Source organism: Mobula hypostoma, chromosome 5 (genome assembly GCF_963921235.1).
Source record: "Mobula hypostoma chromosome 5, sMobHyp1.1, whole genome shotgun sequence".
In the NCBI taxonomy this organism is placed as follows: Eukaryota; Metazoa; Chordata; class Chondrichthyes; order Myliobatiformes; family Myliobatidae; genus Mobula; species Mobula hypostoma.
This window is the reverse complement of record NC_086101.1, coordinates 168,343,534-168,359,622: the sequence shown is the minus strand read 5'-3', so window position 1 is coordinate 168,359,622 and position 16,089 is coordinate 168,343,534. Positions and strand designations below refer to the sequence as shown.

Below are 16,089 nucleotides of genomic sequence, written 5' to 3'. Positions count from 1 at the left end.
ATGCTGCCTGGCCTGCTGAGTTCCTCCAGCTGTGTGTGTGTCTGTGTCTGTGTCCGTGTCCGTGTGTGTCCGTGTCCTTTTCAGGAAGTAAATTTACAGGCGCAACTGTAATAGAGATGGAACCTCTGTAGATTGGCTGGAAAAGAGAATGTTGTTTAACAGGCTGGAAAGTATTTCATCTAAAAATTGACCTTTTTCAGTTTGGGAATTGACATTCATGGTTCTGCCCTGCCTTGTTTTGTGGGTAAATACAATTTTAACCTTTTGGTTTAAGAATAAAACTGGGTGTCTGTTGATTACTGTCAGAACAATGACTAGAGTTGGTTGCTTGTTACTGTTTAGAACTGGTGTATGTTTTTCATGCTTCTCACGTGAGTCAGCTGTAGCATGCCTGCAAAAACTTCATTATGAAAAAGATTCTCATAATTTTCACCTTTTTAAAAATTTGTATCTAAAGAAAAGTTCTAGGCAAATTCCTTAAAGTTATTGTCAAAGGGCATTCCAAAGTGGTTTGCATTCAGTAAGTTATTTTGAAATGTGCAGTCATAATTACAGGGTTTGATGCACCAAACCCACATTCATAGTAATGTGCAAGTTGTTTTGGTTGAAAGAGTGAAGTTGGCTTGATAATCATAGCACAAGTTGCCTGAAGCATTCAGCAGGTTAGGCTGCACCCGTGAAGAGAGAACTGTCAATCTTTCAGATGGTTACCTCTTATCACGGTTTAAAACTTGTTTTATTTTACAAGTTCTGACATTGGAGTCACTGACCAGAAACAACTTTTTTTTCCCTACAAAGAAACTGGCTCAGTGCTTCTGCCATTTTCTTTTGTTTCAGATTTCCAACATATGCATTTTTTTTACAATAATTTGATTAGGGTTTTATCATTTGTTTAGAATCCTGTCTTATTGCACAGTTGGAACTCTGTTGAACATCTGTAAGTTTGGTGCTCACTTTACCACTTGAGAAGTGTGTACTGGAGGGAAAGAGGAAGTCAAAATTTGGCCCAGATTTAAAAAAAAAACTGAGTCCAGTTGATAATTTAAAAGTTTAAAAACAGAAGATGCTGGGGAAAAGAAACAGTTCAGTCAGCATCTCTGGAAAGAAAAGATAATATCCCGATGAAGGGTTTCAAACTGTTATGTTTCAACTATAACCTGTTTTTCATCATTTTTGTTTTTAAGATTTCCAGCATCTGCAATTTTTTGTTGAATTTCCTTAATTGGCAGATTATATTGTTTATTTTGTTACATTTGACCCATACAAAAATGAGTCTTAAATCTGAACAATTTTTGGGTTCAGTAAAAACTAGGGAATGCTTTTTGGCTCTCCCAACAGGCATATCTGTATTCAGTGATGATAAAAAAAATATATAGGCGAACCTGGCTTTTTATTTTTGAGTTGTTTAAATTTGTCAGACAGAATGTGGTTTTGTAGTTCCAATGACTGCATTTCTCATTTGAAGGGAGCGGCTAGTCAAGGACGGTAAAAATTCTCGATGCCTTTCCCTGTAGTTCTCTATTTTGAATGCTAACGTGATTCAACTGCCAGGTATTCTGCTTTTATTTTATTGCTGCAATGTAGATCCATCATTTGATGAGGAATGGTTGCATTGGGCTTGTGCACAATTGCTCAGAGATCCATGGAGTTTTTGTATCATGACCATGGTTTATTGGGGGTTGGGGAAATAGCCAGATTGGTGAAGATGATGCTGTGTTACGTATGGAGGGTTTTAGTATACATCTGTGTCTTTCATCACATTTGAGCCTTCAGACTTTCGGAGGACGGGACTGCCACAGTGGTGTCAATTGTGGTGCTCCCAGGATTGGCATCTGGTCATGAAAAGGGCACAGAGCGGCATATCTCAATGTTATTTTATTTGTAACTATTTTCCCATGATATTGATACTCTTGATTTTCTCATTGATCTCTCATAAGTGAGTAGCGTACTAGGAGGAGAATTTCATTGATTTTAGTTAAAATGGATAATGAATGTTGATTGACCATGTGTGGGATCTGGGCAATTGAATCCACTTGTAAATGCCCAGTTATGAATCAGGTTATCAATCCTCTTCTGTTGTGGTGGAGCTCTTCTATTTAAATGTGCAGTGGTGTAATTGAGCCATCTGAGTTGTGGCTTAAGAGATTGTTAGAGTTGCTTGTGTGAATGGCGATCATATATTGACCAGAATTTTAAGTGGATCCCCAGTACAGAATGGGAAATGTGGTATTTAAATGAAATGCAGAACAAATTATAACACTACCAATACCTCTACAGTACTATACAATTGTATTAGTTCCTAATAGTTATTGATCGAGAAATTAATCTGCTATGTTCTTTTGACTGTAAATGAATAAACTCAGCACAGACACCCAGTGCAGATAATGGATTGCCTTCATACAATGTTTCAGACAATTTCATCCTCCAAATCTTCATTTTCATTGTAACATTCAAGATGATTGTTGATACCTTCAGAATTCCTAAGTTGTTGAAGAGGTGAAATCATTTTGTTTTCATTCCCGGCCATTTCTGGCATCTCCAAGCCTGAATGCTTGAAACTGCAGTAAGCAAAACGGTACTATCAGTGACAAAAATCACTGCTTTTTGATATAGAGAGAAATATTTAAACTTCTGGTCAGTGATGATTTGATTCTATATGGGAGCTTATTGGTATCTGGCATCTGTGCATTAATGCCCTGCAGCATTTGGACTTTATTATTAGTAAACTTATGGGATATGACCAGTATGGAAGGATCAATGAATAAATGCTGCACTGTGCTAAAGGAGGCATGTTGAAGAAGCTGCAGAACCCTTATCTTCTGCAGTTACGCTGTGTAACAGGAATGATGAAAGTCCAAACTTGATTGTTTAATATTATCACGATTTATTCAAGCCATTGCAGGAATTTTCCTATTGTCTTTCCTTCAATATTTTGTTGCTGTTGATTGTCTTCACTCGGGTTGGAGCTACCCCTGCTGTTGCTTTGAATTATACTTGTGCATCCACATCATGAATGAGGCTGTTCTGACGCCTGTGGCTGGATGATTTTAACAGAAGTTAGATGCTGCTCCAGCAGGCTGGTTATTGGTAATGACTGAGGGTAGGTGACAATGATATGGTGGGTTTATCACACTCCTTTATAGCATTACAAAATTGATAACATGCAGTGGTTTCAAATGTCTCTGCCCTCAAATTTTATGCCTATAGGGATATGATTTTTTGGTAAATGGTGTTGATTCTCAAGGCAGGACAGCAGAGCGAAAACCTTTTTCCAATGAACTGCCTTTTTTTGTAATAAAGGTTGTGCCCTATCTATATTTTCTTGTGTCAAAAGACTAGGATTGTGAGAACATCTTTAAACAAAGAGTTCTATTTAGGAATTTCATATTGGTGTTTAGTATTCCATTAAATATTTAATAGAACACTGCAATATACTTGTAGTGTGTTTTGAAGTTGTGAATTAATTGTGTTTAAAACACATTGCGAAGAAAAAGCATTTCAGGATGTATTTTATATACACTTCTCTGACATTAGATTGGACCTTTGAACCTTGAACATTGCAGGAGACTAACTTCAAAGCCATTAAGTGGAATGTCATGTGTAGGGCAAAGGACATCGCTTCTGCAAATAAAATTAAATTGATTAGCTTTAAATTATTTTTCACACCTTCAGTATTATACAGGTAATCAATCCATATTTGAAACATGGGATGCTGTACCTAATCGAAAATATTTGGCCCCTTGGGCAATGTCAGTATTTCATGTACATTAAAACCTCTCCCACTCTGTTTCTGTCTCTCCGTTTGTGACTTGATGTAAACCTTGTGAACCTTTACTTCTTTTCACACAAAGTAATTACACTGTTTTGTAGCTCATAGTAACTGCAAGGATATTGACTCCATGATTTGCATTGAGGAAGACACATGTCAGAAAATGTATATCCAATTTTGTGAACAAAATTTCATTGCCAGTTTCAGATTCAGCAGATTATTCCTCCTGTGAGGTCCATTGAATAAAAAGCATTTGCAGGATATAGTTAGATTCTCTAGGGTTGCAATGCAGCTCATGGGAAGACTTGAATGAATCCATGCCAACTGGGATTTGCTGCATTACCGTGTGTGATCAGTAATTTTTGTTGGGCAGAAAAGTTGTATCTTTTGTATTTAAATTATATAGCTGCTTTATATGCAGAGCCTCTGTTTGTATAAAACCATATCTTCCTTCAGCGGTGCCATAGGAGATGTATCAGTGAAGCTAACTATGACACTGGCTGCAAATACATGATAAGTAATTAACGTTGTAATTAAGCATGAACGAGGCTGGAGATTAAAGTAAATCTTTGCATAGTATATAACAATCAAATAAATACTTTAACTTCTGCAAAATGTACTTCATGCTTGTATTAAATTAAGTAGGATGTCTATCAGTGAATCATATTTGTGCTTGTTCAGCAGTCTTCTCTCTTTAAATTGCCTTACAGTGCATCCTTGTTAGTGAATTTTCACTGTTAATTGAGTATTAATACTTAAACAGCTCTTTAAAATATTTGGCTCCAACACCATCCCCAAACTTAAAAAAAACCTACACTTAAAACGATTTGGTATTTCTCCTAAAGCAATTCATGCAAGGATAATTTTTTCTGTAAATGAATACACATTGGAAGAGTAAATTAAAAGTCCAAGTATATTAATGTTAATAGATGAAAAAAAAGTCTGCCTTGAGATTTGTGTATAAGCATGGAAGCAGCAATGGCGGCATTTAACTAGAGGGGATTCAAGTAGTGTGGCTTCAGGAATGTGCTCTGCCATTTGATTTTAACAAGTTTTGGAAGGATATGCACCCCTTCTGTTAAGAAAATAGGATGTGTACCATGCTCATGCCAGGCAGTATCTGTGGAAAGAGCAGTGGTTAACATTTTAGACTCCATACCTTTGTCAGAGCTGGGAAAGTTTATTAATTAATATTGATGTGGGGAGGAAGGTTTTTCTACTCCCGAGACCTCAAATTACATAATTTTGCTTTCCAGACAGCTGTTAGCTGGCCACTGTTTTTTGGTTGCTCCCAGCCCTGTATGAAAATGCTTGGATGAACCAATTGTTCTCTTCACCGTAACATCGTAGATAAAATTTCTCAAAGGCTACATTCAAGTGGCAGGAGAATTGGGTAAGAATTCAAATGTAACTAAAGAAAATTGCTTCTATATTAATATTTCTTCCAGTCTACTGTTCTGCTTTGCTATTTCTTATGTTGGATGAGGACTCGTCCCCTGGAATAGTGTTTTATTAATGATCCTTAAAATTGTGTTATACCAATGTCGGTAGAAAATGATGACTGTACTGAAATGTTTAAGGTAGTGACATTAATCATGAGTATTGCTATTGGCCAAACCAACATATTTCTGCATCTTGTGGAAGTTAATATTTGTACATTAATATTTGTATGATGCTCATGCAGAGACAGCCAAAGCACCAGTTACTTGTGTCTTGTGGTAATGAGGTAGAAATTTCTCAAATTGGGTTGCAGGCTTGTACTAACATGGTCAGTGAGGGTGGGGGGAGAGGTGGATAGGAGGTCTTGCATCAATAGTAGAAGTGAAGGCCCTCATTTGAAGCTCAGAAACTGAATAACACTATTAAAAACTCTGAACTTGTCTAAGTAGAGGTCTGATTTACTACATTGTTTGACCTATGTCTTGGTATTTCAAAGATGTAAAGTACATTTATTATCAAATGTATAAATTATATAACCTTGAGATTTCTTGCTTACAGGTAGCCACAAAGCAAGAAATCCAAAAGAACCTAATCAAAGAATTTTAAAAAAGCCAACTCCCAGTGTGCTAGCGAAAGGAAAGAAAAAAATCTCAAATCCTGGCAGTGTGGAGGATCTGAGAGATCTTGGGGTCTGTGTCAATAGGATACTTGAAGCTGAAGCTATTGTTAAGAGGGCATATGGTGTGTTGGCATTCATCAACTGAGGGATTGAGTTCAAGAGCCATGAGGTAATGTTACAGCTATATAAGATCTTGGTCAGACCCCACTTGGAGTAATGTGCTCAGTTCTGGTCACCTCCCTACAGGAAGGATGTGGATACTATAGAGAGAGTTCAGAGGAGACTTACAAGGATGTTGCCTAGATTGGAGGGTATACCTTAGGAGAATGGGTTTAGTGTACTTGGCCTTTTCTCTTTGGAATGACGGAGGACGAAAGGTGACCTGATAGAGCTGTATAAGATGATGATGGGCATTGATCGTGTGGATAGCCAGAGGCTTTTTCCCAGGGCTGAACTGGCTAACACAAGGGAGCATAGTTTTAAGGTTCTTGGAAATGGGTACCGAGGGGATGTCAGGGGTGAGTTTTTCACACAGAGTGGTGGGTGTGTGGAATGCACTGCCGGTGGCAGTGGTGGAACCGGATACAATAGGGTCTTTTAAAAGCCTCTTAGATAGGTACATGGGGCTTTGAAAAATAGAGGATTATGTGCTAGAGAATTCTAGGCAGTCTCTAGAGTAGGTTACATGGTCAGTACCACATTGTGGGTTGTAGGGCCTGTAATGTGTTGTAAATTTCTATGTTCTATCATGCAAACAATTGAAGTGAACAGCAACATTCTGAACTAAACTGAGTTGTCAGATCTCAACCCTAGAGTAGGCCCAAAGCCTCGCTTATCCGTTCATCAGTAACAAATTTCATGACGTATCCCAGTGATATTAAATCTAATTCGTCATATTAACAGGCATAGAGCATAGTGGCTGGGGCAGTCTTCATAGCCTCAGCGCCATGGAGAGAGGAGTGACCATCACGGAGAGTAAGCGAAATCACCTCTTGCCTCTGATCCAGACATCCTGTCTTTTCAGTATTTCTTTCAAAATGGCAAAAGATGACAAGGCAGTCGTAGTTCAATGGGCTTATCATAGTTAGTTTTAATGATAAAGAGGAAATACTATCACATCTCAGCATCCGGTGTGGAATAAGGTGATTTCATTGTTCAAAGTAAACTAGCTTGATTTAAGCAATTGATTTATGGAGGGAAACATTGTTTAACCATGTCACAACTGATTCCTCATAATGTTAAATCTATATCTCAGTCTGAGGTATAATCGGAGTCTGAGGTATAATCGGACTTAGCAGTCAAGAAGGGAAATCCATCAATCTTCCAATGTTGAAAGAAGATTTAACTTGGAACTAATACCAGGAAATTCTTCATTTGGATCAAAATACTGAAATGGTAGGTCATAGCATGAACATCCAGACATTGGTTTCCAAAAGATCTTGTGCCGTTTACCAGTATTACCAATAGTAATATCGCTAGAACAATAAGGGAAAGAAAAATAACCTTCTGTGTGGTGGGTTTTATATTCTAGATTTACTTCTGTCTTATCAGCTATATGGTATTACGTTGTAGGATAACACCTCAGGTGCCCATTTGGTTAAGATCCAGGATTCTTCAGTCATAAGTTTCCATTCATACTTGTATGTTCTGTCAGTGTTTTCTCTTGTGTGCCAAGGCCAATTGCAATTACCAGCACAAGAAGCTGGGTTTGAATCAGAATACTAACCTGCTTAATCATGACTTCTCATTGATGTTAAGACTGTTTCATTTTCTCTTAATCCTGCTGATCTGTTTACATTTTGGTTTGGTAAATCTTTTTTTTCCCACCTGCCTTTCCCTAAAACCCATTCATGGAGCATATATAAACACAAGGGATTCAGCAAATGCTGGAAATCTTGAGTCAGGGCAATAATCAGTTAACGTTTCAGGCTGAGGGCCGAAAAGTTGACTGTTTATTCCCCTCTGTAGATGCTGCCTAACTTCGTGAGTTCCTCCTGCATTTTGTGTTTGGCTCATGGAGTACACCTGCTGATTTCACTTGCCTTTGTCTAACCTTTTAATGTTAATAAATTTCATCGGTGCATTTTCCTCAAAGTTATATTTGTCAGCTGACTCCATTGTGCCTCTCTTTGCCCCAGTGTATCAGTTTGGTTAACGAGTTTGTGTATGGGTCACATGTGAGAAGCAGTTGTGGTTCCTGCAGTGCACCCTAAGGGATTATGTACATCACTTTTAATGACAAATTATTTTTCTTAATGCTTCAACTAATTTGCACATTGCAGGATTGATTCAGAATAAGGTAAAAGGACCCTGATAGCAGTTACTTATAGGCCTCCAAACAGCTGCAGTGATGTGGACTACAAATTACAACAGGGAATAGAAAAGGCTTGTCAGAAGGGCAGTGTTATGATAATTGTGGGGGATTTTAACATACGAATGGAGTAGGAAAATCAGGTCGGCACTGGATCTCAAGAGAGAGAATTTGTAGAATGTCTGCGAGATGGCTTTTTAGAACAGCTTGTTGTTGAGCCCACTAGGGGATCGGCTGTACTGGATTGGGTATTGTGTAATGAACCGGAGGTGATTAGAGAGATTGAGGTGAAGGAACCCTTAGGAGGCAGTGATCATAACATGATCGAGTTCACTGCGAAATTTGAAAAAGAGAAGCTGAAATCTGATGTGTCGGTATTTCAGTGCAGTAAAGGAAATTATAGTGGCATGAGAGAGGAACTGGTCAAAGTTGACTGGAAAGGGACATTGGTGGGGAAGACGGCAGAGTAGCAGTGGCTGGAGTTTATGCGAGAAGTGAGGAAGGTGCAAGACAGGTATATTCCAAAAAACAGAAGAAATTTTCAAATGGAAAAAGGATGCAACTGTGGCTGACAGGAGAAGTCAAAGCCAAAGTTAAAGCAAAGGAGAAGGCATACAAGGAAGCAAAAATTAGTGGGAAGAAAGAGGATTGGGAAGTTTCTAAAAGCTTACAGTAGGAAACTAAGTAGGTCATTAAGAGGGAAGAGATGAATTATGAAAGGAAGCTAGCAAATAATATCAAAGCGGATACTAAAAGCTTTTTCAAGTATATAAAGAGTAAAAGACAGGTGAGAGTAGATATAGGACCGATAGAAAATGATGCTGGAGAAATTTAAATGGGAGATAAGGAGATGGCGGAGGAACTGAACGAGTATTTTGCATCAGTCTTCACTGAGGAAGACATCAGCAGTATACCGGACACTCAAGGGTGGCAGGGAAGAGAAGTGTGCGCAGCCACAATTACGACAGAGAAAGTACTCAGGAAGCTGAATAGTCTAAAGGTAGATAAATCTTCTGGACCAGATGGAATGCACCCTCGTGTTCTGAAGGACGTAGCTGCGGAGATTGTGGAGGCATTAGCGATGATCTTTCAAAAGTCGATGGATTCTGGCATGGTTCCGGAGGACTGGAAGATTGCAAATGTCACTCCGCTATTTAAGAAGGGGGCAAGGAAGCGAAAAGGAAATTGCAGACCTGTTAGCTTGACATCCGTGGTTGGGAAGTTGTTGGAGTCGATTGTCAAGGATGAGGTTGCAGAGTACCTGGAGGCATATGACAAGATAGGCAGAACTCACCATGGATTCCTTAAAGGAAAATCCTGCCTGACAAACCTATTACAATTTTTTGAGGAAATTACAAGTAGGCTAGACAAGGGAGATGCAGTGGATGTTGTATATTGGATTTTCAGAAGGCCTTTGACAAGGTGCCACACATGAGGCTACTTAACAAGATAAGAGCCCATGGAATTACGGGAAAGTTACATACGTGGATAGAGCATTGGCTGATTGGCAGGAAACAGAGAGTGGGAATAAAGGGATCCTATTCTGGTTGGCTGCCGGTTACCAGTGGTGTTCCACAGGGGTCAGTGTTGGGGCCGCTTCTTTTTACATTGTACATCAACGATTTGGATTATGGAATAGATGGCTTTGTGGCTAAGTTTGCTGACGATACGAAGATAGGTGGAGGGAGCCAGTAGTACTGAGGAAACGGAGAGTCTGCAGAGAGACTTGGATAGATTGGAAGAATGGGCAAAGAAGTGGCAAATGAAATACAATGTTGGAAAGTGTATGGTTATGCACTTTGGTAGAAGAAATAAACGGGCAGACTATTATTTAAATGGGGAAAGAATTCAAAGTTCTGAGATGCAACGGGACTTGGGAGTCCTCATACAGGATACCCTTAAGGTTAACCTCCAGGCTGAGTCGGTGGTGAAGAAGGCGAATGCAATGTTGGCATTCATTTCTGGAGGAATAGAGTATAGGAGCAGGGATGTGATATTGAGGCTCTATAAGGTGCTGGTGAGACCTCACTTGGAGTACTGTGGGCAGTTTTGGTCTCCTTATTTAAGAAAGGATGTGTTGACATTGGAGAGGGTACAGAGAAGATTCACTAGAATGATTCCAGGAATGAGAGGGTTAACATATGAGGAACGTTTGCCCGCTCTTGGACTGTATTCCTTGGAGTTTAGAAGAATGAGGGGAGACCTCATAGAAACATTTTGAATGTTGGAAGGCATGGACAGAGTGGATGTGGCAAAGTTGTTTCCCACGATGGGGGAGTCTAGTATGAGAGGGCTTGACTTAAGGATTGAAGGGCGCCCTCCGAACAGAAATGCGAAGAAATTTTTTTAGCCAGAGTGTGGTGAATCTATGGAATGTGTTGTCGCGGGTGGCAGTGGAGGCCAAGTCATTGGGTGTATTTAAGGCAGAGATTGATAGGTATCTGAGTAGCCAGGGCATCAAAGGTTATGGTGAGAAGGCGGGGGAGTGGGACTAAAGAGGAGAATGGATCAGCTCATGATAAAATGGCGGAGCAGACACGATGGGCCGAATGGGCGACTTCTGCTCCTTTGTCTTATGGTCTAATACCACAGCTTGTGAAATCTTTGAGGTAGTGTGACTATATTTGTTGTGTATTCTAAAGATTGGCTGAAAGTTGTATCCAAAGTCAAGTCCTATGTTTGGTCTTTTTAATTCGTGAGACAGTTTAACACTTGGATATTGCTGCTTACCCCTGGCTGATTGAGTTGTGCGTGGAAAGGTGGTGCAATTAGCTGAATTTTTTTTCATTTATAGAGACAGACAGTCCAGAAACAAATAGCATATTGGCGCACTGAGTTCACACCAACCACCCATTGACAGTTTTCATTTTCCACGTTGTCATCAACTCTGTCTACACGCTACCATATTGAAGCACTAGGGGCCATTTATGGTCGTCAGCTAACCGACTGAACCACACATTTTTGAGATGGGGGAGGAAGTTGGGGCACCTGAAGGAAGCTCACATAGTCAAATGGAGAGTGTATGAAGTTTGCGCTGATGGTACGTGCAGGCAGGTTTGAACCTGGCCCTCTGGCACTGCATTACCATTTCGATTTTCTGTACAAGTTGTCCTGCTGGATTGTCTTAGTTTGATCTGCATGTTTCTTAGAGGACCAGCATTGTTTTTTTTTTTGCAGAGATGTCATAATCAGTTTATTTTAGATTATGCATAATCTGTGTGGATATTTTGTTTTTATCAAAAATGTCTGCGTTATGAAGAAAGGATTTTGTATGTGGATAGCCCTAGTAAAGTAACCAAGGTGAGTTATTGAATGATGTGTAATGGATGACTTGTTATATCTCCTGCATTGTTTCAGTGGTATTTAATGTGCAGTCAAGTATTTTACCCTTTCAATATGTAGCCTATATTATCTGGAGATTTGTGATGTCCAAGCAGTAATTTGATGGCAGGTTCAGTTCAATCATAACTCGGTTCAATTTTTCAGCAGGAATTTCCACTTTGTCAATGCATCGTTCAAGTTCCCATTCTTCATGTCTGGAGCTTTTAATGTAATTCTATCTAATTTAATCAGGAAAGCTTTGTTTTTACATGAATTTACATTGACTAAATCTAACTATCATTATAAAATTGGGCTGTATATGGGATTGAGAAGTAATTTGATTTTTTTTTAAGTCATGAGTAAGCCAAATTATTTTATTCATTGATCACAGCTATTACCTGCAAGACCCAGTGTCTTTTGCCCAAGCCAACTGAGTTACCTAGCTATTATAGAAAGCAGATGAAGGTTATTGTCAACCAGATTGAGTTTGGAGTTTCATATAAGCCTGATAGGGCAAGTGTGACAGATTTCCTTCCCTGATGGGCATTGCAGAACTAGATATGCTTTCATGATAGTTGGCTGGCTTTATGGATGATTTTTACTGATGTTACTTCATTGAATCTGGAGTTTTTAAAGGAAGCTAACAGTTTTAAACTACTTTCTCACTGTTTTGGGATTTTTAGTTTGTCAGGCTCATTATTGCAGGCATCTGATTTGCTCATCTAGTAACTGAATAGATTGATTTCAAGATAAATTTCATACGTGCTCTGCTTAGAAATTGGTTGTATGCCTCTGTATCATTAATCCAGAATCCTGGACGATTCTTAGGCAGTCCCTTGGGCTTGAGGTGTACTATCTTTTATTGTAGTTTTGTGTGTTCTGGGGGAGCTAATGTGGACTCTCCCATAGATGGGGAAGGATGTGCTTAATGGGGCAGGTGGTACTTCTGTCAGGTAGTATACTCCTGTCACTTGCACTGGCCTCATCTATGCCTTTTAAGATTCTCAATCCAATCTCAAATGCTTGTCCTGCACTTGGAATAGTCATGGTACATTGATTCTTTTGGAAAAGCTTTGAGCACATCTTTGGATGCTATTTCCTCTGGGTGATTTTTTTTTTCAGGGTTGCCTACCTTAGGATTCAGCCTTCAGTGAGATCGCAGGATCTTTGAATGATTGGGACAATGGATATTTAAAGACTGAGTGCTCCTCCTCTCTCTCCACCCCCCCCTCCCCACCAAAGATAGCTCAGAGCTAATGATCTCCCAGAATCAGTAATCCCTGCCCTTGTATATTTCTGACACCAAGGCTAGCTACGACAGCACTTCAAGGCTTTTGAAGAATGCTCTTAACATTGTTTTGGCAAACTTTTGCAAATTCACTGGCAGTTAAACAAACCAGTGAGTTTGCCCTCTTCCAGACCAACAGCATCTTTGTTGTACTTGGGTGGCTCCACTGGATAGACTATGTTCTCACATAATTGCGCTTATTCTACTCGTTATCTACACAAACCCTTCAATTAGATTTCAGCATGTAGCTCCCATCCAGCTACCTGTTGATCTACAAAACTGCAAAAGTTTTGACCACGTATATACATAGCTAAGGTGCCTAAGACTTTTGCACAGTACTGTATGTATAAACGACAAGAACCCTTGGGTGTGTTTTGGCTAATAATTGCTTCCGGATGAATGTTATTTGATGTCTGAACCTCCTGAACCTCTCAACTGGAAAGAGACTGTGGGTGTTTAGTCCAGTGATTGCCAGTGACTACATACTTCTGGTCTCCAGAAAGAATGGGCTTCAGCCTGTGCTTATCCAAGAAGTGTTGCAACAGTGGATTCTTTCTGTAGAAAATGTTGTATTCTCACTTGTTTGTGCATGCAAATCTGTAGTGCGGATTTTTCCTTTCTAAAGGTATGGAAAGCTGTGATCACGGATGCATTGAAATTTAATCACACAAGCCTTGTGTATGCTAAACCAGCATTTCTGTCCTATTATCACATCAGTTTCCACTCCTGTTAATCAATTGTCTTGAGCTGCTCAGTATATTGGTACCATTGTGACCATGATAGGAAACTGAATAAAATTATAAGTTCAAGGTGAAATGCTATTGCATTAGTCAAAACTGAAAAATTAATGGATACCAGGAATTCTCGACCAGAGAACCAACTGGTACCTGCCCTGTCACAAAGAACAAAAGTGACATTGAGCAGCTTATTCGAGAAAATCTGCCGATGCTCGAATTTCAAGCAACACACATAAAAGTTGCTGGCGAACGCAGCAGGCCAGGCAGCATGTATAGGAAGAGGTACAGTCGACATTTTGGGCCAGAACACCTGACGAAGGTCTCAGCCTGAAACGTTGACTGTACCTCTTCCTATAGATGCTGCCTGGCCTGCTGCGTTCACCAGCAACTTTTTTGTGTGTTGCTTGAACAGCTTATTGCTGTCCCCCACTCTCACTAGCTAGGAACTGCAGAGTTGAAATCTTTCCAGATCATGGGTACTATAGGAGTGTTGACAGAAATCAGGGGGGGGGGTGTTTAAAAAATAAACCCTTTCCCCAAAACATAACGTTCAACATTACATACATGGGGGAACTTAACCCTTAACAGTCTGGGTGAATTTTGCCTAATGAAATTAAGGAGTCCCTCCAGTACCTTAATTTAAGAGTATTTTGTCAGCACTGACCTACGTTCATGCCACATGAAAAGAATAGAGAACACCTGTTGGGTGGAAACACCACCACCACCGACAGGTTCCCTTCTAAAGCTGATGGGGAAATCTCACTGTCATTGGGTCTGTATGTTGGCACTTCATACACAAGCAATGTGGAATAACCTTCATTGGAATGAATGCAGAGGTTCAAGAAAGTGGCAAATTGCTTTTTCTTTTGGCAATTGCAGATGGGTAATGAATATCAAAAAGCATGTCCAGATCCTAAAAAATTAATGTCTGTATATGTTTTGAATATTTTTAAAGAAGAAAGGTGAGAAACTAGTTTGTGTTCCTTGCATCCAATCAAGCTGTTTGGCCAGTTTGTGATATAGATCTTTTTGGAGTTGAAGTTAGTTTGTCTAGTGTATGTGCTGTAATATACTTCCTAAAAACAGGTTTTCCAATAAGAGAAAACCTGCAGATGCTGGAAATCAAAGCTGCACACACAAAATGCTGGAGGAACTCAGCAGGCCATGTAGCATCAATGAAAAAGAGTAAACAGTTGACGTTTCATGCCAAGACCATTCATTAGGACTGTATCAGACCCTTGTGAAGGGTCTGGGCCCAAAATGTTGATTGTTTACTCTTTTCCATAAATGATGGATGACCTTTTGAGTTCCTTCAGCATGTTATGTATGTTGCTTTCCAACCATATCGTAGTGTTGGTGAACTTTGCCTGCGCCTAATTAATAAATTGGCTTGCAATTAAAATCAGTGGTGAACTGTTTGGGCTGATCCAGCAGATTGCAAAGGGCTAATGCTATTGAGAGTTGACATTCTTATGGATGGTATGACTACACGGATTAAAATGTGGAGAGGTGCGCAAACGTCTCAATATTTAGAGGGAGCAAAAGTCATGTTTGTGAAATATTCACGCAGGTATATTTCCCATAGTCTTTTAAAAACGTATACATAAATTTGGTTAGTTTTTAGTCTTATTGTTACCAAAGAGAAACATAAATGTCTCAAAAAAATTCCAATGGTGAAGCCCTATAAATCTTTCAATGCTTTGAGGCACAATTGTACCAATGTTCCTTTTATTAACTAGATATTGTGAAGCTTGGGTGTTGAATAAAGTGCATCTTTTGTTGAGCTTTTATGTGACCTTGATGTCCCTAGGTACTGTTAAAGCATAATTGTTAATTTGAAGGAGATGTAGGCAATTCGTACAAGTTCCCATAAGCAAGATACAGTGTTGACCCAGATTATCTGTTTTGTGTTGGTTAAGTGTTGTGAAGTCCATACTCCTTGTATAAAAACAGTCCTTGCATTAAGAACCAATGTATTCAATATGGATAGCTTTTATTGCTCATTGCTTTGACATTTGAGATGACAACCTGAATTAACCAAGTGAACAACTACTGTTTACACAAGGTAATGAGATTTTACTATGCATAATGTAGATTCTTATTTTGGTGTTAAACGAAAAGTACTCCATATCTAAGTATAGACCAAGGAGTACTTCAGTGGCTGAAAACAAAGCGTGGGTGTAGCGAGCAAATAGGAAGGTAGATGGTACTCTGAATTTCATTGTAAGAAATTTTGACTTGAGGATCCTGTAAATTTTTTTACAGGTCCTTGCTGATGCCACATGGAGTAACGTGTGCAGGTTTGGTCTTGTTAACTAAAAGAGGGTGTATTGACCACAGTGCAGTGAAGGTTCACGAAAATGATTCTTGGTGTAATAGGCTTTGTGTGGAGAGAGATTAGATCTGCCTGGACTGCATTCAAAGTTTAGAGGAGTGATAACTCACCGAAAGATACAAAATTCTGGCAAGCTGGATGTAGGCCTGGGGACATTTGTATTCTCCCCAGCTCAAGAATTTAAGACTGAGCCTTACAATATCTCTTCCTCATGTAACCAGAGTCTGTGCTTGTACTCTGAGAGCACTGGAAAAATTCATTGCTGCAGT

At 39.4% G+C, this 16,089-nt stretch overlaps 1 protein-coding gene across 5 annotated transcripts in view; it reads left to right on the top strand.

Annotated features, from left to right (window-relative positions):
• The window catches only part of erbin (erbb2 interacting protein), a 226,551-nt gene that overhangs the window by 29,981 nt on the left and 180,481 nt on the right, over positions 1-16,089 (top strand). Inside the window, exon 2 of one of the 5 annotated variants that reach the window (XM_063049366.1) lies at positions 5,026-5,162. The exons of the other annotated variants lie outside the window; for them this stretch is intronic. The gene's annotated coding sequence lies outside the window, so the exon portion shown is untranslated. The remainder of the gene's footprint in view (positions 1-5,025; positions 5,163-16,089) is intronic. 5 annotated transcript variants of the gene reach the window in all.